Below are 10,112 nucleotides of genomic sequence, written 5' to 3'. Positions count from 1 at the left end.
ACCAAGGGGGCCGGTTTTTAAAAAATGAAAAAAACAATTTTTCGTGGTTCTCACCTTCATCAAGTAACTTTAACTGTAGAAAGCTGAATTATGTCTGGGTTTGAAGAATCGCACGGGGGCAAAAGAAATAAGGCAACACAGAAAAACTATAATAATATATATATATATAATATATATATTTTATTATAGAGAGAGAGAAGAGAGAGGAGAGAGAGGAGGGGAAGAGAAGAGAGAGAGAGAGGGGAAGAGAAAGAGAGAGAGAGGAGAGAAAAAAGGAGAGAGAAGAGAGAGAAAGAGAGAGGAGATGGTTATAGATGGATATACTATAGAACACCCCAAACAACCACACCCCACACACACACACACAAACACCACACAAACAAATTATATATATATATAATTATATATATAAAAATATATTATAATTATTTATACATTTTAAACTTAAATAATAATATATATATATATTTTTTTTTTATAATAAATATATTAATTATGTATTATATATATTATATAATAATAAAATAATATATTTATTATATATTTATTATAATATATTACTTGTGGTGTGTTTTGTTGTTTTGTATATATTATATTTTATAAATATATAATATATATATATATTTTATTATATATTATATATATTTATATATGTATATATTTATATATATATATAATTGTTTAATTTATATTTTTAATATAAAATATATATATATTATATATTCAAAAATTTTATATTTAATTTATTTTTATTTATATTATATTATAATATAATATACACATATACCATTACAATATATATATATAATATAAAATTAAATTATTATTATTTTATATATATATATAATGTATATGTTATATTATATATTATTTTATTATTTATATTATATAATTAATTTAATTATTATATAGAATACATATTAATTTAAAATATATTTATAAAATTTTAAAATTTAAAAAAAATTTTTAATTTTTTATATATAATATATATATATTATATTATATTTTAATATATATATTATATATTATTCACACACAGACAACAAAATGTGTTTTAATAATATATTATATATATATTATATTATATTAATATTATATTTTTATATATATATATTTAAAAATATTTTTATAATTATATTTTTAATATTATTATTTTATATATATATATATAATAATATATACATAATATATATTTTTTTGTCTGTGTGTGCATAATTATGTATGAAATATATACTAGTATGCTATATATTTTTAATTATTAATTATTATATTTTAATATAATATATATATAATATATATATATGTATAGTAAGTTATATATTATATATATATATAATTAAATATTAAATTAATATATATATTTGTAAAATAATAATTATATTATAATTTAAAATATTATTATTTATTGTGTGTGTTGTGTGTGTTGGGTGTTGTGTGTTGTGTGTGGGGGGTATTTTTTTTTTTTGGGTTGGGGTACCAATTATTTTAAAATTAAAATTTTTAATAAAAATATATATATATATTTTAATAAAATATATATATAAATAAAGTAATATATATAATTATATATAAAAAATTATATATATAATATATATATATTAACTTTTTTGTATATTATATGTATTATACATAATTATGTATATATGTACTATGTCTCCATAATGTATGATAGGATATATGTAACTATTGTATGCAAACAAAGCGGAAAACTGATTTATTACACCAAAGGTTCAACATAAAAATTTTTTAACATCACATATAAGAAAATAATTCATGCATTTGTGAAAAAATTGTTTAAATAAAAATAACAAATTTTATTATAACATTGTGATGAAAAATACATTCCCCCACGCAAAACCCTTAAAACAAAATTAAATAACAATTTGATTAATACAAATTATTCAATATATCAGGACGAGATATCAATGTCCTCAACATAATTTTTTTTTTAATTTCAAGAAAATAACTCACTTTTTTGAGTCCTTCATAAATCAGACTCCCGTTTGGCCCTTAAGTATCACCCAACGTAGTGGGAAATTTTGTAAAATTATTAAACTAGTTTTTCACATTTAAAAATTAAAACCAATGTTGAATTTTTTATTTAAACTTCTGAAAAAATAAGAAAAAAAAACATAAATTACATCTTATTGGGGAACCTTTTTCCCCTATACATTTTTTCCTGTTATTATAATTTAGGGAATATTACTATCAATAGGGGTCGACTTTGTATTTCCAACGCCACATCAGCGAAGAGTAGCGTTTAGGCGTGGCCTTCCTCTGCTCCGCTCCGTCGCTGTCTCCACGAGGAGCAGAGCGGTTACTCCATCAACACTTCATACAAGAGAAGAGAAATCTCAGGGGCACAGAACGTTTAATTTTCATAAAAAGAATTGTCCCCAAAAATATCATAATTTTAAATCATACAAATAAGAAGCAAAAAAATAGCAGTTCCAACAGATTTTGCATAATATTTTAATGATACATATATACATAACATACAAACAATATACATACACAAAAACACACCAAAACAACAACCACCACACACCATTATTATAATATATATAATAATAATATATTATTAATATTATATTTATAATAATATATAATATTAAATTATCTAATTATATATCTTTATATTTATCTATAAAATTTATTATATAATAATTTTAAAATTTAAAAAATTAATTTATTATATAATAGTATTGTTTGGGGGTTTGTGGTGTGAATATATATATATATATATATATATATATATATATTATATATATATATATATATATATGTATATATAATTCATATATATATATTATATATATTATATATATATATTGTATAATTATTCATCATGTATATATCATTATGATATATCTATATCTATATATATATAATTTATTATAATAGGTATAGATATATATATGATGCATAATATTATCTATATATATATATATATCATATATTATATATAATATTGTATCATATACATATATACATAATATATATATATATATATATATATATCATATATATATATATATATATATTATATAGATATGTATATTTGCAATGCATATACACACACACGTCAACACACACATTTAATGTTTATATGAAAGGGTGGTTTACATAACCCTTGTTGACAAGTTGTCCATCAACTCCGAAGCCGTTCTCTTGGAGATCCTTATGTCCGGCCGGCGCAAATGACAATTTTGCAGGCAGAATGTCTTAACACAACCTGCGCCTGTTTGCTTGTAACCAAAAACTTTTCTCTGGCAACAAAGAACTTTCACATGACATCCGCTGTGTCTACGTTGGGGGGGGGTGGTGTGGGGTTGGGGGGGGGGTTTTTTTGGTTTTTGTGTTTTTGTGAGTGGGGGGTGGGGTGTTTTTTTTTTTTTTGGGGTTTTTTTTTTGTTTGCTTTCATTCTGATCGAATTCAATATTTTTTTGGGAACTGCATATGTAATGTCTACTTACATGCAGTCAGTCGTTCTTTGCATCCACAGTTGACGCTGACTGGCTCAATCATCATTATCTATTTGTTCGCATACTGCTTGCTTCTTCAACTGCTGTTCGAATGTTTGCGATTTTGAATGATTTATGAATTCTTTTTTTTTTCTCTAGTATCTAATTTTAGGCCAATCTAACTGATTTTGTGGATTTGATATTAGTAAAATACGTATATCAGGAAATTAAAGCCATCCATTAATGATCTGAAATTATCCGATGTTAAGGAATATCCCAATTTTTTGTGAGTGAGCTTGGAATTTAGTTCAGAGAGACAGAGTATATTTTATTTCTACTAAAGTATGATTTCCTTAAAGCTCATATACAGTGCGTACACCAGTAATAACAATTTTTCCTTTTATGCCACATTCGTCAAGTGCCTTTTTTTCGAAAGCTTAATTATATCTTTCTTTAAATTACTGCATTTTATTTTTTCCTCAGACAATAAACTCATGACCAGAACATAATTCAAAAATCAATCCTTATATTATTTATAATCCAAAAAAATCATATTAATAGATATAACAAATGGCCAGATTTTTTTTTTACATTTGCAATCTAGAATTTGCTTAAAAGAGGTACAGATTCATTTTTCGTTTACTGATCCATGTTTTAGTGTGTATTTGTGTTTCTTTTTGCTCATTCAGAAAAGTGTAGAAAGTACCTGCATGGCGATTCTCTACGTGTATTATTTATCTATTTATCTATTTATATGCATAAGCTCAGGCAGCAAACTTACACTTATTCTTGGAAGGTTAAACTGGCCTCATTTTGAGTGCAATAAGTGTATGCCAAATATATTAGAGTCTTGAAACGAGTCTTGGGATTTGTTCTTATTTGATGTCTTGTCTGCTTCCTTTCTGGCAAAAGCGAATATTGCGCTTGCCCTCCTCCCGGCGGCCGAGCCTCCGCAGTCGCGGCAGCTCGCTGGTCTTACCAATTTTCTGTAAGTGAAGCAGTCACTCTCTCCAACATTCTTCCTCTCTCGTTATTGATTCTTGTTTATATTATATATATATATATTATATATATATATTATATAATATATATATATAATAATTATTATATATATATATATATTATATACATACTATATATATATGTATGTATGTATGTATGTATGTATTCATTCCTCGTGTTTTCTACTTATCATTTATTATTATCTGCTTTTCAGAATATGTGTCTTTTGATTCTCTCTCTCTCTCTCTCTCTCTCTCTCTCTCTCTCTCTCTCTCTCTCTCTCTCTCTCTCTCTCTCTCTCTTTAGAAAAAAAATGTACTCATTCATTGATATTGAAAGGCAATAGCTTTATCAATCTTGTGGTAAACATTTTTAAAAGCACCAAAGCTCCTCTACCTACGCAACACTGGAAACTATTCATAATTGAATTCTCAAACAATAAATGCAAACTGAAGTTCCAATGCTTTATTTTTTCCTTTTTCATTTCTTTCCGGTATGCATTATTGTCTCTATATCTTCGCAAGACAGTATTCAAGCTAATCCGAACCTTTATCAGGGAATCAAGTGACCTCTTTTGAGAGTAGATGAACTCAAACTTGCAAATCGTATAGACAAATAGAGGCGTCGACCAAAGCATCCAGACAAGGAGGGAGAACAGAATCGCATCGCCTTCGCCTTCAGTTCGTTTTCTGATTCTGATCTCTTGTCAGGTCGGGTTCGTGTTAGAAAGAGGGTGGGGGGGAGGAAGGGAGAGAAAGAGGGAGGGAGGAGAAGGAAGAGGGAGAGAGAAGGGGGGAGAGAAAGAGAAAGAGAGGGGGGGAGAGAAAAAGAGGGAGAAGAGGCAGAGAGAGGGAAGAAGGGAGGAAGGGAGAAAAACAGAGAGAGAAAGAGAGAGAGAGAAGCGTATATGGAGCACGAAGAGAAGAGTATAAAAGGGAGGAAGAAGAGAAATTGAATGAAGAAAAAAAGGAACTAGAAAAGATGGTGAACGAGAGAAAGCGGAGGAAGAAGAACAGAAAAACGAAAGAAAGAGAAAGAAGAAAAGTAAGAAATAAACTAACCTTAGAAACAAACAGAGGCTTCTTGCCAATAGCTGAAAAAATCGGTAATCAAAATCAAACTATTAATAATTTTTATCTGCAATTTTGTTACCACTGCTATTTCATAACTCGCTGGTGCAATAGGAATAAGTGGAATATGATTACAGAGAACTACTGTCACTACTCTCGTCATGAAAATAAAAAGAGGCAGACCACAAAGGCGGCCACAGAATAACTTCATGGCAGACATAACACTGTAATTATTCTGAACTTTCCTTTCTGAAATCCTGGACAAATCGAGGCGTGTTTTTGGTTTATTTGATTTGCCATTCGGGGTATCTTCGCGCCATGTATAGTTTATCAGTGTGTAAGCTTCGGTGCCATCAGTGTTCTAGACGTGGCGTGTCATGTGTTACGTCTAGGTTATCAAGGGGGTATATTCAAGGGACTAGTGTCAATTTTAGTTGTCAATGTAGCATACTGAGCGCATCAGTGTGCCATATAAGTGTATTAGTATGTCATATCTAGTGTTTCAGTGTAATTCGCTTTATATTTTAGGTTTTCAGTTAATGAACTTTACTGTTTTCATTACTTTATTACATCGTCACCTTCACCCAACATATCTTTCATTATTTCACCTATCAGCATTTATCCCTCCCCCCTTCCCTTGCCTCCCTCATCCACCCTCCTCTCTTCTCCATTCTCTCCCCTCACCTCCCCCTCTCCCCTCACCTTCCCTCTCCCCCTCACCCCCCTCTTCCCTCGCCTTTCCCTCTCCCCTTCCCTCCCCCTCTCCCCTCAACTCCCCCTCTATCTTCACCTCCCCTTCTCCCTCCCCTCCCCCTCTCCCCTTCCCTCCCCCTCTCCCCTTCCCTCCCCCTCCCCCCTCCCCTTCCCCTCTCCCCTCCCCTTCCCCTCTCCCTCCCCTCCCCCTCTCCCCTTCCCTCCCCCTCTCCCCTCACCTTCCTTTCCCCTCTCCCCTCACCTTCCCCTCTCCCCTCACCTCCCCCTCTCCCCTCCCCTTCCCCTCTCCCCTCCCCTCCCCCTCTCCCCTTCCCTCCCCCTCTCCCCTTCCCTCCCCCTCTCCCCTCGCCTTCCCCTCTCCCCTTCCCTCCCCCTCTCCCCTACCTTCCCCTCTCACCCTTACCTTCCCCTCCCCCCTCCCCTTCCCCTCCCCCCTCCCCTCCCCCTCCCCCTTCCCCCCCCTCTCCCCCCCTTCCCCTCCCCTTTCCCTCCCCCTCCCACCTCTCCCCCCCCTCTCATCCCCCCTTTCTTTCCCCGCCCTTTTCCATCTTCCTTCGTTTTTTCGCCCTCCTTTTTTTCCCCTTCGTCCTTCTTCTCCCCCCTCTCTCCAACCTCCTTCTCCCTTTAATTTCTTCCCTTAATCTTTCTTCCCTTCTTTTCCCCCCTCCCCCCCCCCCCTCTCCTCTTTCCCTTTCTTCTTCCCTTTTTCTTTTTCTTCTCTCTCCGCCTCTCCCCTCTCATCTCTCTCTCTCTCTCTCCCCCTCTCTCTCTCTCCCTCCCTCCCTTTTTCTCTCTCTCCTCTCTCTCCTCTCCTCTCTTTTCTCTCTCTCGCTCTCGCTCCCCTCTCTCTCCTTTCTTTTCTCTCTCCCTCTCTTCCCCTTCTCTCTCTCTCCTCTCTCCCTCCTCTCTCTCCCCCTTTTAAACCTCTTTTCTCTCTCTCTCCCCCCCCCCCTTCTCTCTCTCTCCTTCCCTCTTCCCCCCTTTCCCTCTCTTTTCCCCTCTCGCTCTCGCCCCTCTTTTCTCTCACTTTTTTTCTCTTTTCTCTCTCTCTCTCTTCTCTCTCCCCTCTCCCCTCTCCCCTTTCTCGCTCCCCTCTGCTCTTTTCCTCTCCCCTCTCCCCTTCCCCCCCTTTTTCCCCCTCTCCTCTCTCCCCTCTCGGCTCCCCCTCTCTCTCCTTCCTCTCTCCCTTCTCTCTCTCTTTTTCCTCCTCCTCTCATTTTCTTCCCTTCTTCTCCCCGGGGTCTCCTCTTTTCTCTCCCCTTTCCCTCTCTTCTCTCTCTCTCTCTCTCGTCTCACTTTCCCCCTCGCTCCTCCCGCTCTCTCTTCCTCTCTCCCCTTCTCTTCTCTCTCCCCCCTCTCTCCCCTCTCCCCCCTCTCTCTCTGTCTCTCTCTCTCTCTCCTCTCCCTTTCTCTTCTCTCTCCTTCCTCTCTCCCTCCCTCTCTCTCTTTCTCTCTCTCCCCCTTTTTCTCTCCTCTCTCTCCCCCTCTCTCCCTCTCTCTCTCTCCCTCTCTCCCCTCCTTCCCTCTCTCTCTCTCTCTTTTCCTTCTCTCTCTCCCCCCCTTTCTCTCTCGCTCTCCCCGCTTTTTTCCCCTCTCGCTCCCCTCTCTCTCTCTCTCCTCTCTCTCTCCTTCTCCTCTTCTCTCTCTCTCTCTCTTCTCTCTCCTCTCTCTCTCTCTCCCCTTTTTCTCTCTCTCGCCCCTTCTCCCCCTTCCTTTCTCCCCCCCTCTCTCTCTCTCTTTTTCTCTCTCTCTTTTTCTCCTCTCTCTCTCTCTTCTCTCTCTCTCTTGGGCTCGCTCTCTCGTCCCTCTCTCTCGCTCTCAGCTCTCTCTCTCTCTCTCCCCCTCTCCCCTCTTTCCCCTCTCTCCTCCTTTTCTCTCCTCCCCCCTCTCTCTCCCCCTCTTTTCTCTCTCTCTTTTCTCTCTCTTTTCTCTCTTTTCATCTCTCTCATCTCTCTCTCTCTCTCTCTCTCTCTCTCCCTCCTCCTCTCTCGCTCTCTCTCCTCTCTCTTTTCTCTCTCTCCTTTTCTCCCCTCTCTCTTTTCCTCTCTCCGCTCTCCTGCTTTTTCTCTCTCTCCCCTCTCTCTCTCTTTCCTTTTCCCCCTTCCTCTTCCCGCCTCTCTCTCCTCTCTCTCTTCTCTCTCTCTCCCCCTCTTCTCTCTCTCTCCCCTCTCTCTCCTCTTTCTTTCTCTCTCCCTCTCTCTCTCTCTCCTCCTCTCTCTCTCTCCTCTCTCCCTCTCTATCTCTCTCTCTCTTCCCCCTCCTCTCCCGTCTCTCTCCCCTCTCCCTCCCCTCTTTCTCTCTCTCTCTCACCTCTCCCTTCTTTCTCTTTTTCCCTCTCTCTCTTTCCCTCTCTCTCTCTCTCTCTCTTTCTCTCTTTTCTCTCTCTCTCTCTCTCTTTGGGTTCTCTCTCTCCCCTCTCTTCTCCCCTTTTTCTCTCTCTTCTCTCTTTTCCCCTCTCCTCTCTTCTCTTCTTCTTTTTCTCCTCGTCTCTCTCTCTTCTCTCTCTCTTTCTCTCCCTCTCCTTTCTATTCCCCATCCCCTCTCTCCCCTCTCTCTCTCCTCTCTCGTCTCTTCCCCTCCCCTTCCTCTCTCTCTCTTCTCTCTCTTTTCCCCTCTTTTCTTCTTCCTTCTTTTCCCCTCTCTCTCTCTCTCTTCTCTCTCTCCCCTCTCTTTTCCCCTTCTTTCTTTTTCCCCCCCCTCTCTTCGTCTTTTCTTTTCTCTCTCTCTCTCCTCCCCTCCCCTCTCTCTCTCCCCTCTTTTTTTCTCCTTTTCTTTTCTCTCTTTTTTTTTTTCCTTTTCTTTTCTCTCCACCCCCTCTCTCCTCTTTTTCTCTCTCTTTCTCTTCTCTCTTCTTTTCTCTCTCTCTCTCCCCTCTCCCCCCCGCCTCTTTTCTCTCTCTCCTCTTTTTCTCCCCCTCCCTTCTCTCTCTTTTCCCCTTCTCCTTCTTCTCGCTTTCTCCCCCCCTTTCTCTCTCTCTCTCTCTCTTCATTTTCCTCTTCTCTTTTCTCTCTCTGTCTCTCTCCTTCCTCTTTTCTTTTTCCCCTCTCTCCTCCCCCTCTTTTCTTTTCTCTCTTTTTTCTTTTGCTTTTCTCTTTCTCCTCTCTCTCTCCCTCCCCTCTTCTCTCTCTTCGTTCCTCTTTCTCTCTCTCCTCTCTCCTCTCTCTCTTTCTCTTTCTCTCTCTCTCTCTCCTCCCCTCTTTTCTCCCCTCTCTTTTTTTTCCTTCCCCCTCTTCTCTTTTTTCCTCTTTTTCCCCCTTCTTTCTCTTCTTTCTCTCTCTTCTCTCTCTCCCCCCCCAGTTTTTTCCCTTTTCTCTTTTCCCCTCTCTCTCTCTTTCTTCTCTCTCTCTCTCTTTCTCTCTCTCTCTCTCTCTCTCTCTCTCTCCTCTCTCTCTCTCTCTCTCTCTCTCTCCCTCTCCTGTTTTCTTTCTTTCTTCCTTTCTTTGTCTGTTTGTCTATTCCCTTTCCTTTCTTTCACTTCCCTTTCTTCCCACCGTTTTTTTAATCTTTCCCCCCACACAGGGGGAGGCATGGGGTTTTTCGAATCCTTCCGCAAACAAAAAAAGCTGCGGATCCCTTGCGAATACCGCCTCCCACAGGACGCCCGAAGTAATTCATCAAAGCAAGCAAATACAATGCAAGGCTTAATGGGTTGCAATAGTCAAAGACTGCAAGATTGCAAAGAGGTACAAGACGGAGGGAAGTCGTTTTGCGCAACAGGTTCCTCGCGCAACGGAGCGAGGAATTCTGTTTGTTGCAATGAGTGGAGGAAGAGGAATTAAAGGGGAGGGAGAGGCGGGGAGGGACGGGGAGAGGCGGGGAGGGACGGGGAGGGACGGGGAGGGACGGGGAGCGGCGGGGAGG

The sequence above is a fragment of the Penaeus monodon genome, chromosome 37 (genome assembly GCF_015228065.2).
Source record: "Penaeus monodon isolate SGIC_2016 chromosome 37, NSTDA_Pmon_1, whole genome shotgun sequence".
NCBI lineage: Eukaryota > Metazoa > Arthropoda > Malacostraca > Decapoda > Penaeidae > Penaeus > Penaeus monodon.
Note: the sequence above shows the minus strand (reverse complement) of the source record.